Below are 23,371 nucleotides of genomic sequence, written 5' to 3'. Positions count from 1 at the left end.
GCAAGCAATTCATTTTGCCATTGAGCTTACTCTCTACCTGAGAGACACCCCAGCCCTGGCTGTGTACTTTTTATATAAATCCTTCAATGAGGGTGCACTGCTAGAAGTCTGGGGGACTAGAGCAGCCTGCCTGACTCACATCGAAGGCTGGGTCTCCGGACTTTATCTTGAGGAACCACAGAAGTCTCTGCAGCAAGGGTGTGGACGGAATGCCCAGTGACTCATCCAGTGTCACACAATCCTACTTCCTGATGTCTTCAGCCAGCTCCTCCCCCACCCAATTCCCTTTCTGCTCTGACAGAAATTACATCACAAGCCCCGGTTGGGTGTGGTCCAACCCTCCTGTAAATCTTTGTATCCAGCGGGCCTTAGGGGAGGATCTTAGATTGGAGGTCAGCCTTGGCTACATGGAGAGTTGGAGGCCAGCCTGAGCTACATCCAGACTCTGTCTTGAGAAAGCAAGCACATCAACCCAACGTGGTGGTGAACGCCTGACTCATGATCCCAGCACTAAGGAGGCTGAGGCAGGAAGAATCAACGCAAGTTCGAGGCCAGCCTGGGCTACATAGTGAGTTCGAGGCCAGTCTGGGCTACAGAAGTGTAGACTACTCAAAAAACAAAAACTAGAACTACTTCCCCCGACCCCGCCGCAAAACAAACAAACAAAAAAATCAAAAAAAAAAAACAAAAAAAAAAAAAAAAAAAAAAAAAACGAAACAAAAAAAACCCTCACCAAACCAAACAAGCAATTGACTTGACTAGAGATGGTCACCTCCAAGGCCCATCCTCCCACCTCTACCTCTCAGCCTGTTAAGCCTTCTTTAGAGGCTCCTAGCCACACCCACTAAAGGGGGGTGGAGCCACCTCTCAACCCTTCCTGGATGGGGCGGAGATCCCTAGGCTGGAAATAGCTGGAGTGGAGCCTTTTGTAAAACCTTGCGAAGCCTTGCTCTCTCCCTTTGCTCACTAGCCCCTCCCACCCCAGTGAGAAGAATCCAATCCATTGGTGGGGAAAAGGGACTCTGGGGCAGAAAAAGAGGGGTCATCAGGACCGAGCCAAGTTTTCGTGACATCAAGAGAATTGTCAGCCTCTCATCGACGGGGCCTTCACGGAGCCACAAATATGCCCAGGTCAGAAGCCCGGTTTGGGGTGGGGGGTGGGGAGTGGTAAGAAAAGTGGAGCGGGTTTGTTGGGGGAGATGTGAGAAGAGGTATTATTGGTTTATACTTTCCCTACTAGTAATAGTAGCAGAGTTCATTCCCCGCTGAAAGCAGTTGTCTGTAACTTTTATCCCTTTGTGGAAAAGTAAATGGTTAGCATTATTGAACAACACATGTATTAGTATTCTTGTCTTATTTATTCATTTATTTAGGTTGGTTTTGGTTTGGTTTGGTTTTGGTTTTTCAAGAGACAAAGTTTCTTTTTGTAACGCTGGCTGTCCTAGAACTTACTCTGTAGACCAGGCTGGCTTCGTACTCACAGAGATCTGCTTGCCTCTGCCTCTCAAGTACAGAGATCTGCTTGCCTCTGCCTCTCAAGTGCTGGGATTAAAGGTGTGCGCCACCACTGCCCAGCTGACTGTTGTTTTGAGACCTCGTGTCATGTATCCTGGACCTCTTATGATCCCGGATAACCTTGAACTCCAGATCCTCCTGGCTGCTCCCAAATCCTGGAATTACTGGCATCTGCATAGAGGTCCCTTCCCCCCACCACCCTGCCACCACCCCAGACAGGGTTTCTCTGTGTAGTTTTTTTTTTAAAAACCTTTCTTTTAGATTTATTTATTTATTATGTATACAGCTGACCAGAAGAGGGCACCAGACCTTATTACAGATGGTTGTGAGCCATTGTGGGAATTGAACTCAGGACCTCTGGAAGAGCAGTCGGTGCTCTTAACCTTAAGCCATTTCTCCAGCCCTCTCTGTGTAGTTTTGGTGCCTGTCTTGGAGCTCACTCTGTAGACCAGGCTGGCCTCGAACTCACAGAGATCTGCCTGGCTCTGCCTCCTGAGTGCTGGGATTAAAGGCGTGCACCACCACCGCCACCACCACCCTGCAACTCTGGTTCTCTTAACTGATCAAGTTTAAAGCATAAGTGTTCCCTCTCATCGTCGCCTGGTGAGGTCCCTATGTGTGTGTGTGTGTGTGTGTGTGTGTGTGTGTGTGTGTGTGTGTGTGAGAGAGAGAGAGAGAGAGAGAGAGAGAGAGAGAGAGAGAGAGAGAGAGAGTGTCTATGAGTGATGCTAGGGATTCAACTCTGGGTTTGTGTTGTAGGAAAGCCATCCATCAACTGAGGACCATCTTTTGCTCTTGGATTTTGTTTTTGTTTTTTGGTGTGTGTGTTTTGTCTTTGAGACAGTGTTCTCTCTCTCTAGTTTTGGTTAGCCTGGAACTCATGGATTCTCCTCTTGCTTCTATCTCCTGATTGCTGGGATTAAAATCGTGCACCACCACATCTGGCCTGTTGTGAGACTGCGTATCACTAAGTAGCCTTAAACACACAGGTTGCACCTGCCTCTACTTCCTGAGTGGGGGGATTAAAGGCATGTGCTACCACTCCTGGCTCCTTAAGATCCTTAATACTCTTAAGTATTTGGATTTTTTTTTGTGAACAGAAAGAAGTCTTTATTGATAAATAAATTATGATTAAACATTGTGACAGTTAGGGAATAAAAAAAGCTCAGAGTTGCCATAATTTTTTTATTGATTTGGGAGTGTCACAAGTATTTGGATTTTTAAACTGGATATATAGCTGCATGCCTGTAATCTCAGCATTCCAGAGTGGAGTCAGGAAGAAATCAAATTCAAGGCCATCTCTCTCTCAAACCATTTTATACCTGTGGTGGTGGTGCACGCCTTTAATCCCAGCACCTGGGAGGCAGAGCCAGGCAAATCTCTGTGAGTTCGAGGCCAGCCTGGTCTACAAAGCAAGTTCCAGGACAGGCTCCAAAGCTACACAAAGAAACCCTGTCTTGGAGGAAGAAAAAAAAAAAAAGGTTGTCTTAAATCCTAGCAATCCTCCTGCCTCAGCTTTTATAGTGTAGGATTACAGGCATGCACTAGCATGCCTGGTTTTTTTGGACACCTCATTTTCCATGTATGGATCCTGCTTGTTTGTTGGGGCCCCGGATGACCAGTCACGGTGATGTCACTTACACTATGCAAAAATCACGTCTTCCCACATACAACAGGAAGCGCTCCAAGCTTGCCAAGACTGGCAGCTGCAGTATAACTGGGATGACTTATTTCTTTTTTTAGTTCCCCTGGACTGTAACAGGAGTGACCCTTACTAGGTAGCAAGCGGACACAGGGTGGGCCAAAAGCCATCTGTCACAGTCACTATGAACAACTTTGTGAGACCTTGCCTCACACTAAAATAGAAAAGAGGGACTGGAGAGATGGTTCCCAGCACTTCCATTGGGTAGCTCATAACTCCAGCTCCCAGAGGTCTGGTGCCATCTTCTGACCTGGACATCTACACACTTGGTATACATTCACATAGACACATATATGCATGTAATAAAATAAACTTCCAGGGTGGTGGCAGCCGCGGCGGCCGCAGCGGTGGCGGCGGCAGCAGCACACACCTTTAATCCCAGCACTCAGGAGGCAGAGGCAGGCAAATCTCTATGAGTTTGAGACCAGCCTGGTCTACAGAGCAAGTTCCAGGACAGACTCCAAAGCTGTCCAAGACAGACAGGGCTATACAGAGAAACCCTGTCTCAAAGGAAAAGGTAAATAAAATCTTAAAAAAAAAAAAAGTAATAATGGGGCCCGATAGATGGCTCAGTGGTTAAGAGCATACACAGGCTGCTTCCAGAGCAATCCATTTCAATTCCCAGCATCCACATGGTGGTTCACAAGCATTTGTAACAACAGTTCTAGGGAATCTGACACCTGCTTCTGGCTTCCTTGGGCACCAGCCACATATGGGGTACCCAGACATACATGCAGGCAAAACACCCAAGTGCATAAAATGAAAATAATCAAAATAGGAGAGAAAAGGTGGAGGGTGCAGCTCAGTGGTAGAGCACTTGCCTTGTATGTGCTAAGGTGGGAATTCAATGCACTGGCCCCCCAAAAGACCACTGCTTCCTGAGGAAACTTTGTGGTTACCACCACTAATTTAGACACACAGAGCCCGTTCAGTTGTATTGTTTTTTGTTTGTTTTGCTCTTTGTTTTTTGAGACAGGGTTTGTCTGTGTAGCCCTGGCTGTCCTGGAACTCACTCTGTAGACCAGGCTGACCTCAAGCTCAGAGATCCACCTGCCTCTGCCTCCTGAGAGCTGGGATTAAAGGCATGCGCCACCACCGCCCCGCCCCCTTTCAATTCCTAAACCAGAGCTCCAGCAGCGCTTTCGCTTGTCATCCAACGTCATGAATTTCCGCCGCCAGCAGCCAGGAAGGAGATACTGCTTCATCTTGGTACAACGGATCGCGTCTGAGGCGCCGTGAAACACACCCTTCCTGTGTCTGTTCCATCAGTCTGCTCTCAGTGTTCAGTCACTCATTCCTCCAGCCTAGCCTGCCTCGTAATTCTCCCAGATCTGCCCACGTCTACTGGTCCTCTGTCCCCTTTACCAGGCGACCTTCCTCTTCTGCCTGGGTCACTGCATTAGTTTCTCTGTCAGCTTTCCTGCCTCCAGTTTGGTCCATGCTGTTTGTTCAGTGTCTCCATTGGGTAATCCAAGTGATTGGTCTGTGGCTCAAATGGCCTGAGACTCAGTCCACAATATGGCTTTATAAGGCCCTTCCTGTCTGGCCACAGCCTCGTTTTCAACCACACTCTGCCCTGCCGGGTTGAACCAGTTCCCCAAATCTGCTCATGCTATCTATTTCTTTGCCTGGAAACCTTGCTTCTGCCAATCATTCTGGTTTCAGCCTGGATACCACTTTCTCCAGGAAGCCCTTAGCTCTTCTGCTTGACCCGCCTGACTGAAGAAGCCTTCGTAAGAGGCTGGAGAGCTGGTTAGACTGGGCACGTTGGTCCACACTTGGAATCCCAGCTTTTGAGATGCTGAAGCAAAGGATCACAGTTACTTCCAGGCCAGCCTGGGACACAGGTCATCGCCGGTGTGGTGCTTAGGACCCCAAGGCTGGGGAAGAGAACTCTGACCTTCAAGCCCTGATCACATGTCACTGCTGTTTTACATCTGTATATTAACAATGGAGTGGATGATGATGATGATGATATCACCCCCATTTTATTGATGAAACTCCGAGGCTAAGGAGAAAAATGCCGTGCTGCAGGTAGTGTCACTCAGAGTGATGGAGGTGGGGCCTGAGCTCCAGACATCTTGACTCAGAGGCTCGCTGTTTTCACTCCCCAGATTTTCTGGGTGGCTCCAGGTTTGAGATGGGTCTTTAGGAGCAAGAGGCATCTGAGGAAATGACTGAATCAGTGTCACCCACAGGGGAATGGAAGAGATCATTTGAGAGCCTTTCAGGCTGAGGGAACCCTCTGGTTCTATCTATCTGCTAAGGATCTTTTTTTAATTTTAATTTTTTTATTTAAAAAAAAAAATCTCTGTGTTTGGGTATTTTGCCAGTGTGTATGTCTGTGCATCACACACATGCAGCACTTACTGAGTCCAGAAGAGGTCATTGGATCTTCTGGTATTGGAATTACAGTCAGTTGTGAGCCGCCATGTGAGTGCTGGAGTTAAACTAGGTCTTCTGGAAGAGCTGGACTCTAACCACTGAGCCACCTCTCCAGCACCAACCCTCTGCTCTGTACTCCTTGTGTTGAAGCTGTCTGGGATCATATCTTTGTCAGCTGTGCTGGCTGGGTTTCTGTTGACTTTGACAGGAGCTAGAGTCACTTTGGAAGAGGGTACCTCAACTGAGAAAATGCCCCCACCAGACTGGCCTGTGGGCAAGCCTGGGGCACGCTTTCTTGATGATGGATATGGGATGGTCCGGCTCACTGTGGGTGCTGCCACCCCTGGGCTGGTGGTCCTGGGTACTATAAAAAAGCAAGTTGAGCAAGCCTGTAAGCAGCACCCTTCACTGGCCTCTGCTTCAGCTCCCGCCTCCAGGTTGCCGCCCTGACTGCCCTCAGTGATGGGAGAGTGACCTGAAAGCTGTAAGGTAAAATCAACCCTTTCCCCCACAGTTGCTTTTTTTTTTTTTTTTTTTTGCCTCCCCAAGGAGACAGAGTTTCTTTGTTGTAACAGCCCTGGCTGTTGTGTAACTCACTCTGTAGACCGGGCTGGCCGCCTACCTCTGCCTCCCAAGTGTTGGGATTAAAGGCATGCGCCACCGCCATCCGGCCTAGAGGTGAGTATTTTATCTTCATAGTGCAACCTGAGGCTCATGAAATTAGATAGCTTTCTCTGAACTGTTCAGGACCCTGGAGTCAGGGACTTTGGAGATCTGAGCTGTTCCCAGACTGTTAAGGCAGGGCTCGTGACTTTCTACCTTCTGACACTTCCAGAAGAAGATAAATCAAACCAGGAGCCTAGCAGAGGAGGCAGCCGTCAAGCTGCAGGCCAGATTTAAGGACAGGAGACTTTTGAAACAGAAGTTATGGCTCCACTCAGTGCTACCACAAAGCCCTGGTTTTATGGATGCAGAAGGTGAGAGGTGACTGGTCAGGAAACATCCTGGAACATTCTCTAGAAGAGTCAGCATTAAAGTGTTGCCCACATCTTGTGTGGGGAAAGTAGAGTAGAGAATCTCATGGCTTGCATCCCCCCTGACCAAAGGTTTGTCTGCAAGGAGAGACAGTGTTCATAGTCAACCACTAGGGGGCACTGTGAAAGGAGGGCGCACCAATTACCCTAGAACCTCTGAATTACAAGGGATTTCAAATCAAGAATCATAAACTGTTTTTTGTGTTTGCTTTTTTTTTGGGGGGGGGTGGCTTGTTGGTCTTTGTTTATTTGAGATATGGTCTTACTCTGCAGCCTAACCTGGACTTAGATTCACAGCAATCTTTCTGCCTCCATCTCCTAAGTGGTAGAATTGCTGACCATCATGGCCAGCTTAAAACTCTGTTTTATAGAAGGGATGTGAGGTCCAGAGAAAGTCATCCACATCACTCACTTTTGTGACTGGACCATTCAGAGAGACCCAGATTGTTCTCCTTTGGGTGTATCTACCCATCAGTGCCCCCCATTAAACCACATCTACAAATCCCTTCCCATTCATTCTTGGTGCAAGCCTATTGACGTCACTGGCATCTTTCAGAGCCTCAGTCTTTTGTTCACAGAATAAAGGATTGGGCTATATAGTTGAGTTGTTAAGAAGGCTGACACTGCCGGGTGGTGGTGGCGCATGCCTTTAATCCCAGCACTCGGGAGGCAGAGCCAGGCGGATCTCTGTGAGTTCGAAGCCAGCCTGGGCTACCAAGTGAGTCCCAGGAAAGGCACAAAGCTACACAGAGAAACCCTGTCTCAAAAAACAAACAAACAAACAAAAAAGCTGACACTAGCCACAATTTAAATAAATTAAAACTAATTGAAATTTAAAATTTGGTTCTCAGTCTCAGCACTCAAGAGGCAGAGGCAGGCAGATCTCCGAGTTCAAGGCCAGCCTGGTCTACAGAGTGAGTTCCAGGCCAGCCAGAGCTACAGAGACACTCTGTCTTGAAGAAAAAAAAAAAATCAGTTCTCAGCTATATTCCCATAGCTGGGCAGAAAGTTGTGGGCAGTAACTATTATACTGCACAGCAAAAGTGCAGAACATTTCTGGTATGGAGGGGTTGTATCATCAGACAGCATTGTACTAGTATTTAAGGAGCTTCCAATCTCATCCTGGGTCCTGGGCACCGTTAGAGGGTGAAAGATTAAATGCATAAGGTTTTCCAAGTCTCAACCTAAGTTCCTTTTTGAGACAGGGTCTCATGGACCAGGCTGACCTTGAATACACTATGTAGGCAAACCTTCCCTAAGCTGCTCCTCATCCTTAACCTCCCAAGTGGGATTACAGATGTGCACCAGCCTGTCCAGCCTCTCTCTATATGTGCATTCCCACCAGCTTTCTCTACCGGCAAACCTTCCTATCCCTGTATTAGTTTACAGCTTAGCGTCTTCACCTGTGACTGTCTGACTTGGTCCTCCTGATAAGTCCCGTGTCCTCACCCCCACCCTCCAGCTGGAGCCCAGGGCTCAGGCTTGTTCAGTACACCACCACTGCACCACGCCGTCCAGGCCACACCCTCCCTGGTTTGTACGGATGTTACAGACTTGGAGAGCTACGGGTTTGAGGAACATCATAAGAAGCATGGCCTTCATGCTCAGAGTGGTTCGCAGTGTTGTAGCATCCTTCAATAGTGCCAATCATCAGGCCGTACAGCTGTGTAAGTGGCAGGTTATTGTCCATTAGTGGGTCCCGAAATCAGTTTAGTGAGCCAGTGTCAATGCCTCAGAACAGAAGTAGAAAACGTGGTGCCCAGTGAATAGTGAGAACGCATACTGTCCTGTGAAATGGATTCAGTTACATGCCTGCATGTATATTCCAATGCCAGGCATGATGTAACATGGCTTTCTTCCTCTGTAAGATACTGTCCAAGAAGTAACCTGAGTTGGATCCCCAGAACCCATGTAGAGGTAGGAGGACAGAACTGACTTTACAAAGTTGTTTTCTGGTCCCCAAAGGGGTGCACATTGCCATGAGCCCCCATCACCCTCTCTCTCTCTCTCTCTCTCTCTCTCTCTCACACACACACACACACACACACACACACACACACACACACACTCACACACTTTTTAAAAAGCCCACCAAAGTGAGTCCCGGGAGATGGCTTATTTGTAAAAGCACTTACTGTGTACACCATAACCTAAGTTTGATCCCTAGAACCCACATACAAAGCCAGATGTGGTAGTGGTACACACATCTGTCATCCCCACACTCCTACTGTGAGATGGGAGGCAGAGACAGGAGAGTTAGCCCAAAGTTAGTACTCCAGCTTGCCTGGCCCTACCTCAAAACAATGTGGAAGGAGAAAACTGACTCTCAAAAGATTGTTCTCTGACCTCTACATGCTCCCCGCATGAAATAGACACATAATTAATTTTAAAAATTGAGATGGATAGCACTGAAGAATAGCACCTGGGTTTGACCTCTGACCTCCATGTGTGCACACACATGCATACATATACATATACACACACAAAGGAAAAATAGTTTTTGTAGAGGGAATGGTGGGATACATCTACAATCCCATCAGTTGGGAGATCCTGACAGAAGGATCCAGAAATCAAGACCAGACTGGGTCACATGAGACCCTGTCCAGAAAGACAAAGGAAATAGCCAGGCATGGTGGCTGAGGTAGGAAGATTCTCACAAGCTTGAGGGTAGCCTGAGCACCATGTAGTGAGTTCTGGGCCAGCCTGGCTTACATGTCTCTCTCCCTCTCTCACCCCACCTCCTAAGAAACAAAACAAAACTCAAATCTGGGAAACAAGATTGGTGAATTCTTTTCACATAGCTAAATAAGGTTTTCAAGAAGGAATGCTGGTCAGTAAGATAATAGAAGACTTCAGTGCAGGCAGTGATCAGGAGTGTGCTTCAGCCCCACACCAGTAGTCTGCAGTTCAGAGTTTGGGCCCCTGGACAACAAAGGCTTTAAGTGACTCACTTAACTAGACTAGGCCTGTTTTCTGGGTCAAATGAGGGACTAGCATAAAGGGTCTCAAACCTTTACTAATGGTGAGCTAGATTTACTTTTTTTTTTTTTTGAGACAGGGTTCCTCTGTGTAGGCTTAGCTGTCCTAGAACTCGCTTTGTAGACCAGTCTGGCCTCAAACTCACAGAGATCTGGCCTCTGCCTCCCAAGTAGCTGGTATTAAAGGCATGTGCCACCATGCCTGGCTAGATTTACTCTTTTTTGTTTGTTTGTTTGTTTGTTTGTTTGTTTGTTTGTTTTCAGAGACAGGGTTTCTCTGTGTAGTTTTGGTGCCTGTCATGGATCTCATTCTGTAGACCAGGCTGGCCTGGAACTCACAGAGATCCGCCTGGCTCTGCCTCCCAAGTCCTGGGGTTAAAGGTGTCCGCCACTGCCGCCCAACTGATAGTTGGGTTCTTGTGACTTCTTTTTGCTATTATAGTAGAGCTGGAAGGAGCATCCTTGACTGTTTGTGTCTCCTTGTGCCCATGTAAAACAGTTGTGTGGTGTAGAATTGCCAGGTTGTTCATGGATGTGGTGGTGCACACCTTTGATCTCAGTGGTCAGGAGGCAGAGGCAGGCAGATCTTGGGAAGTTCAAGGCCAACTGGGTCTACATATTGAATTCCAAGCCAACAGGGCTACACAGACTCAACAGAGAAAGAAAGGAAGGAAGGAAAGAAAGGGACGGACACACACACACACATATGAAAGGGAGAGAGAGAGAAAAAGAAAAAGAACTGATGCATTGTAAATAGGAGAACCTTCAAGTTCAGGTTGACTACTGTTGCTTTTGTCCGGGAGTCATCGGATGGGAACGATGGCACAGTGACTATCTCTGCAGAGGCAGCCATCAGTTGGATTGTCCTTTGATCTTCTTGGGAAGAAAAAAAAGCAGCTATATATTCATTACCATAAACCGTATTCAAATGCTCTTTGTTCCAAAAAAACAAAAACCAAAAAACAAATCAGAGATTATTGGAATTGCTCCTTTAGATATCTCCCTAATATAATAATTGGGTCTAGAGTGTCTTGGAGACATAACTGTACTACATTCTGAACTTGAATACTGCCAGTGATGGGAAGCTTAAAGGCCCCCAAAAGTCACCCAGTCTGCTGGCTTAGAAAGCTCTTTCTTCAGCTAATCTACATACACTTATGGCTAGAAGGTATGTATTCTGATTCTGAACTGAACCTTTTTCTCTATGGTGTTGAGGATCAAAGCTCAGGTCTTGCACATTGGGCAAGTGCTTTACCACTCAGCTGTGCCCTACCTAGCTGTTCAACCTTCTCTGTTTTTTCATATGTAAATGACTTGGGGTTTCTATGGTTGTGCTAAAACACCACACCAAAAGCACTAGGGGAGGAAATTGTACATATCTGGATCACAGAACAGCATGAAGGAAAGTCAAGGCAGGAACTCAAGGCAGGAACTGAAGCAGAGACTAGAGGAGTGTTGCTTACTGGCTTGCCCCTCATGGCTTGCTCAGCCTGCATTCCTATACAGCTCAGGACCACCTGCCCAAGGGTATAGGTGGACTTTTCTGTGTCCTGCCAGTCAGCTCTGTCCTGCCAGCCTGCTCCCAAATAACTGCACAAAGGCTTACTATTAATTATAAATGCTCGGCCGATAGCTTAGGCTTGTTACTAACTAGCTTTTACAACTTAAATTGACCCATATTTCTTATCTATGCTCTACCATGTAGTTTTATGCTCTACCATGTAGTGGTACCTTTTTTCAGCACAGCATGTTCATCTCCTGCTTCCTCTGCATCTTGCTGTTGACTCCTTGTGACTTTGCCCTTCTTCCCAGTGTCCTCACACTTTGGCTCGTCCGCCTAACCTCTTCCTGCCTAGCTATTGGGCAGTCAGCTTTTTATTAAACCAATCAGAAGGCGCCTTGGCAAAGACACATCTTCACAGTGTACAGAATGATTATTTGTAACATATGGGTGGCACTACCCACAATGAACTGTTTCCTCCTTGGCCCTCTCACATCAATTATTAATCATGAAAATGTCCTACAGGCTTGCCCACAGGCCAGTCTAGTAGGATTATTTTCTCATTGAGGTTCCCCTTCCCCAGTGACTCTGGCTTATGTGAAGTTGACAAAATACTAGCCAGCACAGAGTAAGAGTATTATGTATCCTTTCTAATGTAAATTTAATAAATTAGTGTGTGTGACTGTGTATGTGTATACATACAAATACATATATGTGAACTATATATGGAGACAGCATGTGACCAAGCATGAGGGCTCCAGTGAATACCAGTCAGAAAATAAGCAGGAGTTACTGTGGTTGTTCTTACTTCCAGTCCTCCATTCCTTGCCATCAAACATTCATTCTGACAACAAATATATACTGTCACAGCAATGCCACCCACCCCCTCCCTTGTCATTTCTGCGACCTTGTCACCTAGAACAATCCCCTATTAAAATAATGGGGATTACCAATGGATTAGAATGATCTAGGTTTTGATGCCAAACTCTGCCACTTCTTAGCCCGGTGATTGTGGGAGTGTGGTTTAATCCACTGGAAACACTTAATCTCCCTTGGAAGATGTAGGATAAATATTAGCTACTTTGTAGCTTTCTTAACCCAGTCACCCTAACCAAGGCTGCAGCCTGAAGCTAGAGATGTCAAGGCCTTCCAGTCTCAATGTCTATGGTTTTGTTTTGTTTGAGACAGGTTCTCATTTTGCAGCCCCAGCTGGGCTGGAACTCACTAGCCTCAACTAGTACAGATCTGATTTGCCTCTCCCTCCCAAGTACTGGGATTTAAAGGTAACACCACACCCAACTGAGATCCGATCAATCCATCTATCTATCAATTGAGCTATCGAGCTATGTGGGAAAGATCACAACCTTTTTAGGAGAAAAGCAGTGAAGGCTGAGCTGAATTCACAAGGGGTAGGTTCTTCTCCAAATGGAAAGAAATCGTTAGACTAATTCACATGTGATTTGAACAGAAATGGGCAAAAAAGACACAGAATGATAAACATGGAACCAACACTCTAAGCGCTAAGTATTTGTATCTAGTCCTTGATGGTAAGCTCTGCCTAGTTTCAATCCCTGTTTTCTTATCAGCTATGTGACCTTGGGCTAGAAGCTTTGAACTTCTTTATGCTTGTTTTCTCTTTTGTAAAACACAGAAACAATTGTACCTATCAAAGGGACCATACTCAATACAATGAAAATAAAAGTGTTATTAATTGGATGTTGGCCTACCATGTACCACCCTAAGTGATGTTGCCTCTTCTCAGAAGGTAACGACAACGTTTTTGAGTTGAAGCTCCTGGTCTCTCTACCTTAAGTTATCCTTAGTGCCTCCCTTGTCACCTTGGGAAGAACTTCCTTAGAGAGGAGGGTGTCTCCGCTCTGACCTGGGACTCCACAGGCTTCAAAGTCAGAACAGCAGGACTAGTATTAGGTGGACCCTATCTGCCATCAATCTGCATTCCTAGAGCATGTGACTGACTACTGCAGGCCACCCAACGCAGGAACGATTTTCTTTTATCCTCTTTCTTCCGGATCCGGAAAATTCCAGCATGGAATGTGCTATTTCAGCAACCCCCTAGAGCGGGAAGGAGTAGGCTGAGGCTCAGGGAGGACTCTGGGTCTTAACCTGAGGTGTTCCCTAATTGACTCGACCAGGGGCAGTTTTGACGAGCCCTTAGAGGGGCTGTGCTGGACTCTGGGTGAGCATATGGTATTGGGTCCCAGGAAAGGTGTGAAGAGAGCCTTTTATCCGGCAGTGGGATGGGAGGTGCGTCCAGGTAACTAATGGTAACCGGGCGGGGCAAGCTCACGCTGCAGGAGCTCCGCGATGGCGAAAAACTACGACTCCCATGATACTCCAGGGCTGAGTCTGGCTTTCCCGCCCGCCCACAGGCCGCCGTTCCCGCGAGCGGTGCAGCGGATTGGCCCCGGCGGAGCGGGGGCTTCCCCGCTAGCAGGTTAGTGGGCGCCACCGGCAGCAGACGTTGACCGGGCGCGCGATGGGGGGGCAGGGAGGACTGGGGCCCGCGCTCACTATTCTGGAAACTGCCGGGCGCCATCGCCGTAGCGTAGCCGCCGACCGTGTTGCGCGGGGCGGGCGCGGAGACTGCGTGGCGCAGGCGCAGTGCGTGGCTTCTCCTGGGTCCCCAGACAGCTGGAGGAGATAAACAGAGGAGGAGGAGGGAGGGGAGTGCGTGTGTGAGAGCGCGCGAGGGAGTGTGAGTGTGTGTGAGCGCGGGTGTGAGGCGGTGCGCAGGGGCGGGCGGAGGCGCTGTCCGGCCCCGGCCAGGCGCCGGGCGGGGAGCATGGGAAGAGGCTAGAGCTGCCCGGGTCCCCAGCCCCCTTCCCGGGATCCGCGCCCCTGCTCCCGGGAGAGGGGCCGGGCCCCCCGAACCGACATGGGCTCCTGAAGTTGCTCCGCTGCTGGTCCCAGGAAGAGACCTGACAGGTACGGGTCGCCGCCGCCCGGTCCCCGCCGCGGGCGCCGAGTCGGGGACCGGCTCCAGCAGAGCCAGCACCCGGGCCGCCCGCTCTGGGCCGGCTCCCGTGCTGGGGGCCTGAGCTCGACCGTCTCGGGACTTCGGGGTGTCCCGAGAAGGGGGCAGGCCTCGGCGGCGAGGAAGGGCAGAGTGGGCCGGGGCTGGGAGGCTAGCAGAGAGCTGGCTGGGAGCTACGGAAGGCTGTAGGGGTCCCGGAGGCTCCACCGGGGCAGAGGTGGAAGTCGTCCTATCACGGGACTTTTATTATTTATTTTTTTGCGGAGTTTTTGACATCTGATCTGCCGCTGAAGGCACTCAGGAAGAAAGAGGCAGGTGGAAGTTTCGAGAGGTCAATGACCTGACCTGCTCTTTCCGTGTCTCTGCCTCTCCCTCTAGCTCTCTGTCTCTGTTTCCCCCTTTTCCTCTCCCTCCTTCTCCCTCGTGTGTGTGTGTGTGTGTGTGTGTGTGTGTGTGTGTGTGTGTGTGTGTGTTCAGGCTTCTGGCAGCCGCAGATGCCTTCAGTGGCTCATCCTGGCACCAAACTGAACTTTGCCAAGGTGTTTGCATCATCGACTGTAGCGCCCAGTACAAAGGGTCTCTGTTTGGGAGTGGGCTGTTAGTACCCACTTCAAAGGGTAAATAAGAAGTGTAGAGACAGAGAAACTGCAAATCAGCAGGATCCCTTCCTGAAAAGCTTTAGTGGAGCCCACCCCCACCAAGTCCTGTGGTTGGATGGAGTTACAAGGTGACTTCTGATTTGCTCTCCGCTGCAGGTGCATTACCACGACTTCTAGAAAGCAGGTATGAGGGGTTACGGCTTGTCTTAGCAGCGGAATGTATTTCTCCGGAAGGTCTCCGATTTTCTTAAATCACTTGAGGTGTAATGTATTGGTGGGGCAACTTGAAAGTTTTGTTCTCAAGTTTGAGTTTAACAGCCGGGTATGGTGACTGCTGTTTTTTCCATTCCTTCCAAGGATGGGGTGGATGACTGGGATAAGGTGTCAGAAAAGTGTTCTTTTTGTGTGTGCCTTTTTTAAAACAAGGTCTCATGTAGCCCAGGCAGGCCTTGGAATCATCATGTGGTTCATGATAGCTAGCTTTAAACTCTGTTTTCCTGCCCCCGCCTCCCAAATATTGGGGTTATAATGCTATAATGTCATTACAGTTGGCCCATGTTTAACAACATGCCTGGCTGTCCTGGAACTCACTCTGTAGACCAGGGTGGCCTCACAGAGATCCACCTGCCTCTGCCTTCTGAGTGCACCACAGTGTTCCTTTCTAAACAAAGCCTGCCAGATCTCTGTGAGTTTGAGGCCAGCCAGGGATACATAGACCTAGTCTCAAAAACAAAACAAAACAAAAACCCGAGTATAAATAAATAAACAAATAAAGCCTGAAACCGTTTTGAGAAGAAAATGTTTCTGGAGTATCTTCCGGAGGTAAGGAAAAGCGCAAGGTGTGCTCACTGGGCTCCACTTAAATTGTGAATGACCAGTCTGTACTCGTACAGTGAATGAATGAACCCTTTGGACTATTTCTGGTTTGAGTTCATTTTTTCTTCTGAGTCTTTTATCTTTGAAGAATTGACTTTTTACTGTTGAGTATAATGCCCAAGTTTATTTTCCTGAAGATTTATTTTACTTTACCTGTATGAGTCTTTTGCCTCCATGTATGTGTGTATGTGTGTGGGTGTGCACCATATGTGTGTGTGGTGCCCATGGAGTCCAGAAGAGGGTGATAGATTCCCTGGAACTGGAGTTACAGATGGTTGGGAGCTGCCATGTGGGTGCTGGGAATTGAACCCCAGTCCCCTGCAAGAGCAGCCAGTGCTTTGAATCATTGAGCTGTCTCTTCTAAAACAGACCAGAGAGTAACTAGCTGGACTGAATCTGAGGCTTAACAGTTGATTTCTTCATTGTTAAATTGTATTTCATTAGCCAGGCGGTGGTGGTGCACACCTTTAATCCCAGAACTCTGGGAGGCAGAGGCAGGCTGATCTCTTTGAGTTCAAGGCCAGCCTGGACTACTGAGTGAGTTCCAGGACAGGCACCAAAACTACACAGAGAAAGACTGTCTCAGAAACAAACAAACAAACAAAACCCAACATTGTATTTCATTTTTCTCCTCTCTTTTGAGACAGGCTCTTGCTGTGTAGCACAGGCTTGCCCGCTCAAGGCAAATCCCCCTGCCTCCTATCTCCTGAGTGCTGGGACTACAAGTGTGAGGCGTCATGTCTGGGCTGGGTTTCTTCCCTTTTGGTGTTATTAAGGAATGTTTTTAATACAGACTTCAAGCATGAGCCTTAAGAGAAGGGAAGAGGTGCTTGGGAAAGGTGCCTCAGAGCATGGATGTAGGCTTCTCTGAGAAAAAGTTGCCCCTTTAATCCCAGCACCTGGGAGGCAGAGGCAGGTGGATCTCTGTGAGTTCGAGGCCAGCCTGGGCTACCAAGTGAGTTCCAGGAAAGGCGCAAAGCTACACAGAGAAACCCTGTCTTGAAAAACCAAAAAAAAAAAAAAAAAAAAAAAAAAAGAAAAAGTTGCCTCTTTTCTGTTTGGTTTGGTTTTAGCAGCACCGGGGATTAAAACCAGGGCCTTAAGCGTGCAAGGCAAGCCCTCTGTACCACATGGCTGTATCACCAGTCCTTTTTTTTTTTAAACTTTTTAAAAAATTTAGTATTTTTTACAAATTTTAGTTACTCTGAGAGAATGTTGAGTGTGCACACGTGCATGTATCCTGTCATGTTTGAAGTCAAGTGACCAATTCTCTGCTTCACTGTGGGTTCTGGGGTTAAACTCAGCCTGTCAGGCTTGCACAGCAGGCACCTTTGCTCACTCAGCCACATTGCCGGCCCCTGAGAAATGTTTGAGATAGACTCATGCCCACGATGGATTTAATAGTCCATGCAGGCCTTGAACCTGTGCTGTCCCAGCCTCAGCTTCCCAAGGAACACAGGAGTTACAGGCGTGCTTCATCCGGCCCGGCGAGCTGTATTTCACCGGTGCACTGGAGACAGCAACTGCCTGGAGCTCTGGATCCCTTCCTCTTCTCGTCATGTCGTTGTGTGGACCGCTGTGTAGACCATATAACAACGGCATTTGGGTTAATTTGCAGGATAATTGAACAACCACCTTTATTTCTGCTTGGGACTCCTTCCCCGGAGGAAGGAGAGACTGACACACTGATCACGATGGCGGTGTTTACAGTATTTGGACAATTTGGGAGCTGTCACAAGTGGCATTTCCCCATTTTAAACAGGAAAGCCTTATTCTGGCTTCTGGTTTCCCGGTGTTCAGTCCATGGCTGCTTGCTCCATGGTGGCACAAGTAAGTGACGAGGTTTTCGCCTCCTGGCAAACAGAGAGCAGAGCAAGAGGAGGGAGATGGAGCCCCGGGCTGTGGTGGTGCACGCCTTTAATCCCAGCACTCGGGAGGTAGAGGCAGGCGGATCTCTGTGTGTTCGAGGCCAGCCTGGTCTACAGAGTGAGTTCCAGGAAAGGCGCAAAGCCACACAGAGAAACCCTGTCTCGAAAAACCAAAAAAAAAGAGGAGGGAGATGGGATGGGGATAGCATTCAGGCTGCCAGCCTCCAGTGACCTCTTCCTCAGTTAACACCCCACCCACTAAAGTTTCATGACCTTCCAAAACAGTGCCACTGGCTGCGGAGAAAGCATTTGACATGTGAACCTGTAGGGGCTTTTTCTTTTTCATAACATTCCACCCCTGACCCCCACAGACTCGTGGCCTTTTTGTAATGCAAAATACATTTAGTCCTAGTCCACCTCGAAGAATTCTCCAAATCTCAACATGGTTCAAAAGTCCAAATTCGTACCAGTGAAGTGGCTTAGCTGGTGAGGGTCCTCGTCTGGCAAGCCTGACAGCCTTGAGCTCAGTCACCAGATCTCCAGAAGTGGCCCTCTGGCCTCCACATGTCCACTCACATATCCACACAATAAGAAAAAGAAACTTCTCAAACTTGTTTTGAAGTTCCAAGCGCAGTTCCAAGACACTCGAGTCAGACTCTTAAGTGTGAGTCCTTAATGGGAAGAAGCAAGGCAACTGGCCATTGTTCAGTTGGAAAGAATTCCCGATCGACACATTGAGCATCCTCTATGGTGTTTTCATACCCTGGGCTTCAGGACCCAAAGGACATAACTGAAGAGACGTTTTTCAAGACAGAGCCTCACAGAGCCTATGCTGTGCTGGAACTCACTGTAGCTCAGGTACCCTAGAACTCATGGCGAGCTTCCTGCCTTAGTCTCTTTAGTGCCAGAATTATAGGCACACTACCACTCCCAGCAGTGACCCATTTAGTTGTTTTTATTTTTCTCTTTTAAAATAATTTATTTTTACTTTATGTGCATTGGTATTTTGCCTACATATGTGAGGGTGTCAGATCCCCTGGAACTGGAGTTACAGACAGTTGTGAGCTGCCATGTGGGTGCTGGGAATTGAACCCAGGTCCTCTGGGAGAACAGTCAGTGCTCTTAACCACTATTTATTTCTTTTTTAAAATAGAAAGTGTGTGCTACATGTACAATTCTGAATTTCAGAGACAGCCTTGGACAGCATGTAATGTGGTGATACTTGGCCTTTTTTTGGGCCAGTGGCTTAATGTCTTACCCTGTTTCTTCTTTCCTTCTTCCCTTTACAGAGTCTATGGTACATCTTTGGTCTGCTGTATAGGTGGCGAGACCCTGGTGAACTGGTGAACTGTGCTTTCTTAGCTGACATGTCTTAAGAAACCCAGGTCCTTATGGTCACCACCAGAAACCAGAACCTTGGTGTTAACGTGTAATTCTGATTAGCCTACTTTGACAGATACACACTAATTGGTTATATCTTTAAAAATGACTGACGAAATATATTGGTGGACTTGGTTCTAGTTAATATTCTTTTTTAGACTAGGCTGGCCTCGAACCTGCCTCTGCCTCCTGAGTGCTGGGATTAAAAGTGTGCACCACCACCCCCAGCAGCTAATTAATATTCTTTTTTATCTATTTTAACCCTCAGGTCTGTCTCCTGAGGGGAGAATTATTTTGTCTTATTATGCACATGAAGTCACAGATTTAGAGACTTAACAAAACTTGGTTTAAGTCGAGTGGTGGTGCCTGCCTTTGAGCCCAGCCCTCGAGACAGAGACAGACAAATCTCTGAGTTCAAGGCCATCCTGGTATACAGAGCACAGTCCAGGATAGTCAGGGCTACACAGAGAAACCCTGTCTCAAAAAAACAAACAAACAAAATCCAAAACAAAGAAAGAAAGACTTGTTTAATTCACACAGCTAGTTAAGAGGCGAGCCTGGGGTGCCTTGTGCTCTGTGGTCCTGGTGTCGGGGGAGAGTTGAGAGTGTGGGAACACGATACTTGTCTTCAGATTGTTACCGGGAGAGGGACTGGACTTCCTCGGCACTCCACAAGGTAGCTTGAGGATTAAAGGACAGATCTTGGGGAGTTGGCTTTGGTTTGATTGGAGAAAATTAGGCTTTTTTTTTTTTTTTTTTTTTTGCCAAGACAGTGGGGGTGAGGGGTGACCTTGAACTTCTGATCCTCTTACCTCTACCTCTTGAATGCTGGTCTTACAGACAAATGTCACCATAGTTCTATTTGTGCCAGGGATCAAACCCATGGCCTTCTTCAGGATAAGCAAACGCTGTACCGATTAAACGGTGTCTCCAGGCCCCACCCCCCTTCTCTGAGACAGCTGGCCTGGCTAGGTGGACTAGGCTGGCCTTGAACTCATGGACAAGCCTTGCCTCTGCCTCTGCCTCTGCCTCACGGTCTTGGAAGTACAGGCATGTGTTTCCATGCTTGGTAGAAACTTCGCTTTCTAAAACACAAACATGCTGCCCTGTAAGCAGGAGTGTTACCACTTTCGATTTGGTTTTTGAGATGGGTTCAAAGGTGGCTTTCACCATGTAACCCTGGCTGGCCATCAACTCAGGATCTTTTATTTTAGCCTCCAAGTACTCAGAGATCCACCTGCCTCTACTTCCCTAAACTGGGATTAAAGGCAAGGCCCATCACTCCTGGCTTGCCGCTCCAAGTATGTGATAGAGAGTTCAAGCTTAAGTAACTGGACTAAGCAGTCTTTTGGTATTTTAAACTGTTACCCTGCAAAACTGTCCAACTGCTTTCTTTCATTTGGATCTGTAAAAAGCTGACATGTATTGATTTTCTGTTTGATACTGGACACTTGCTAGATACTTTTTCTCAAATACCTCACTTAATCCCATCAGAGCCCTTCCCCCGAAAGGCAGACAGGATCGTTATTCCTACCTGAAGAAACAGGTTCAGCGAAGCCAGGATATCCACTAGAGGTTACGCAGCCAGAGCGCTGTTATCTGAACCCACGTTGGCCTCCTATTAGTTATGTGACACAGTCCTCTCCGAGCCACAGATGCATTTCCTGGCCTCCGAAAAGAGCTGATGAGGTGAAAGTGTTGATGGGGACCAAAAGACAGTATGTGCTTTGCACTGGACCTCCCTGGTCTGCCTCAGGAGCCAGGCTTGTGCATGAAGGAGCACAACTCTGTTGGCTTCCTCAGGGTGAATGCAGGCCTGTGTGGAGGAACCCTGAAAGCCCTGGGCTAATTCTTTGTAGTCTTAGTAAGAGCTTCAGACTCAAGCTTCATGAGACCTGAAACCTTGAAACCCGAGTAAGGGGAGGATGCAACCAGCAGGTCAGAGGTGAGAGGGGGAGTGGGGGGAGGGGGGGGTGGGAGGCTGGTTTCAAGGAAGTTGTCTGTCAGCCAAGGCTGGTGGTGCAAGCCTCTTGTCCCTGCTGCTGGAGAGGCTCATCTGGGAGGACTGAAAATTTAAGGCCTGCTAGGTTCTAGAGGGAGTTCAAAACCAGTCTGGGCAACCTGGTGCTTTCAAAAGAAAACACTGAAACAGGGCTGGGGATGTAGCCCGGTGGTGGAGCACCTGAAGTAGGTCCTGGCCAGGCTGTGGTACTGCTAAAGGAAGGAGGGGAAGAATAGAGAATTTCCAGACATTCTGAAGAGTGAGGGTCAAGGGTCACTGTTTGTGTTCTTATATTAAATACCTTCTTTTAGGGTAAACAGGCTCACAACTGCTAGAGCTGTGCCAGAACTGGATGCCAAGAATAATGACCCTTAATCCTCCCTGTAGCCATCAAGGGAGGGATTAGCCCCATTTTCTTGGAGTGGGGGTAGGGAGCAGGCTAGGACGTTGGCCAGGGAGTTACCCAGTGACTCTTAAGCAGTGTTAGGACCAGAACCTGTAAACTTTTACTTCTATTTACAACCCTACATTCTATGTCCAAGCAGAATAAAACTGCTTGTTGGTGAACCTTTAGGGAATCTTTTTCAGAATGGGAGCCAGGCTGTTTAGGAAGCATCTTCAGTCCAAGCCTTGGTGCATGGGTGCTGGTGGCTCACCTGGTTCCCTCTTGAGTCCCACATCTGGCTGTAGCACAGCTGTAAAGGGAGTACTTTCCTTTGGCCTTTCTGGAGACTGGAGTTAGAGGGTGGGACTTGAGTAACTTTCCTGCAGGACTAGGAATTGCGGCAGGATTTGGAAAGGCACAGATTAAAGACCAAATCAAGACAAAATGCTCATAAACCTTGAGAGAGGGCAGCATCATCAAAACATGATTCCTTTTTCCTCTCTTCTACTGCCTTATGATATGTCGATAGGCCCAACAGAAGGCAGACTGGCTAATGAAAAGCAAAGTTCTGAAAACTTGGGGAAAATGCCCATTCAGGCAGAGGAAATGTCAAGGTGAGTTTTTGCTAAATGCTTCCCAGACAGGCATTTCTTTGGATGGACCTCTACAGAAAAAGCTGCTATCAGTCTCCCATGGGATTCTGTGAGCCAGGAGACTCAGATGTTTCCAGAGATGCTCTTTGCTGATAGGACTAGTCTATAAGCCCCTTTGTACAAAACTGTCCTTGTATTAATTATCCATGACCCTAAAGTGGCATGCTTTCCGATCCTCACCCTTTTGAGACAGGTCCTTCTATATAACCTAATGAGCCCTCAAAACCACAGTCTTCCTGCCTCCACTTCCTAACTGTTGGGTTGGGGCCGTGGGCCTGCACCTCTGTGCCAGCCTTTCCTTTCTGGAGGCAGCATTTCACTGGGTAGCCTAGGACAGCTGCAAACTAATGATCCTCCTGCCTCTGTCCTTCTGAGTGCTGGGCAACAAGCATGTGTCAGGTCTGAAGTAGTACTCTTTAAATTTATGGGTTTTTTTTTTGTTTGTTTGGGGTTTTGTTTGTTTGTTGGTCTGTTTGTTCCTTTGGTTTTTTGAGACAGGGTTTCTCCATGTAGCCCTAACTGTACTGGAACTCACTTTGAAGCCCGGTGGTAGAGCACCTGAAGCAGGTCCTGGCCTTGAACTCAGAGATCCACTTGCCTCTGCCTCCCGAGTGCTGGGATTAAAGGCACACACCATCACTACCTGGCTAAATTTGTGTTTAAGACTAGCAAAGCCAAAATAATTTTTTTTTTTTTCTGGAAGTGTTGGTACCAGGGATTGAACCAGAATTCTACATGTTCTAAACAGGTTCTTTATTGATAAGCTACACTCCAGCCAAGGTAATTTTGCCTTCTTGGCTAGCTCTAAAGAATGGTAAGAGATAAAGTTCATTTTAGGCACCTGTTTGGATGTGGTCTGATTAAAGATCATAGAAATAGTTGTTTTTATGGCAGTAGCCTGTGTCTGGTGTGAGGTTAGGTTGATTCCCATTTAATAACTTAGTGACTGGAAAATTAACTTTCCTGTGCTTCAGATCCTGCATCTGGGATAAGAATAACACCTGTCTTGTGGGATTGCTGTGAGGGGTCTGAGATAACACTTGTAAGCCGGTTGGAATGCTGAGTGATTATCCTTTAGCAGCTCAGTTTCACAACGTTTACATGTGTGCTCGCCCATCACTGGTTAACCTGCAGAGGAAACTGAGTCTTAGACATGTCATACAGGAGCTGGAGAGATGGCTCAGCAGTTAAAGGGCACTGGCTGCTCTTCCAGACGTCCTGAGTTCAATTCCCAGCAACCACATGGTGGCTCACAACCATCAGTAATGAGATCTGGTGCCCTCTTCTGGCCTGCAGGGATACGTGCAGAGAGAATACTGTATACATAATAAATACATGAATCTTTAAAAAGAAAAAAGAAAAAGAAATGCCGTACCCATTCCCTCTGGGGTTGCTCCAGTAGGGACTCACGGCAAGCAGAAGGAAAGAAGAGTTGCATGTATCTCTTGCACAATTCACAATGTTGAAAGGGGTCAGTTGTCACTTGGGCTGGAGGTCC

The 23,371-nt window shown here is 47.7% G+C and overlaps 1 protein-coding gene across 5 annotated transcripts in view; it reads left to right on the top strand.

Moving 5' to 3' along the window:
* Window positions 1–354: 354 nt before the first annotated feature.
* Wdtc1 (WD and tetratricopeptide repeats 1) overlaps window positions 355–23,371 on the top strand; it is a 70,603-nt gene continuing 47,586 nt past the window's right edge. Inside the window, exons 1-2 of one of the 5 annotated variants that reach the window (XM_042272024.2) lie at window positions 355–568; window positions 971–1,131. The gene's annotated coding sequence lies outside the window, so the exon portion shown is untranslated. Of the gene's footprint in view, window positions 569–970; window positions 1,132–13,190; window positions 13,313–13,505; window positions 13,571–13,828; window positions 14,062–14,865; window positions 14,894–21,144; window positions 21,835–23,371 lie in introns of those variants that run through there. The other 4 variants (XM_015994506.3, XM_006975619.4, XM_006975618.4 and 1 more) reach the window with 4 other exon arrangements.

The sequence above is a fragment of the Peromyscus maniculatus genome, chromosome 2 (genome assembly GCF_049852395.1).
Source record: "Peromyscus maniculatus bairdii isolate BWxNUB_F1_BW_parent chromosome 2, HU_Pman_BW_mat_3.1, whole genome shotgun sequence".
Taxonomy (NCBI): domain Eukaryota; kingdom Metazoa; phylum Chordata; class Mammalia; order Rodentia; family Cricetidae; genus Peromyscus; species Peromyscus maniculatus.
Note: the sequence above shows the minus strand (reverse complement) of the source record. Positions and strands in the feature narration are given on the sequence as shown.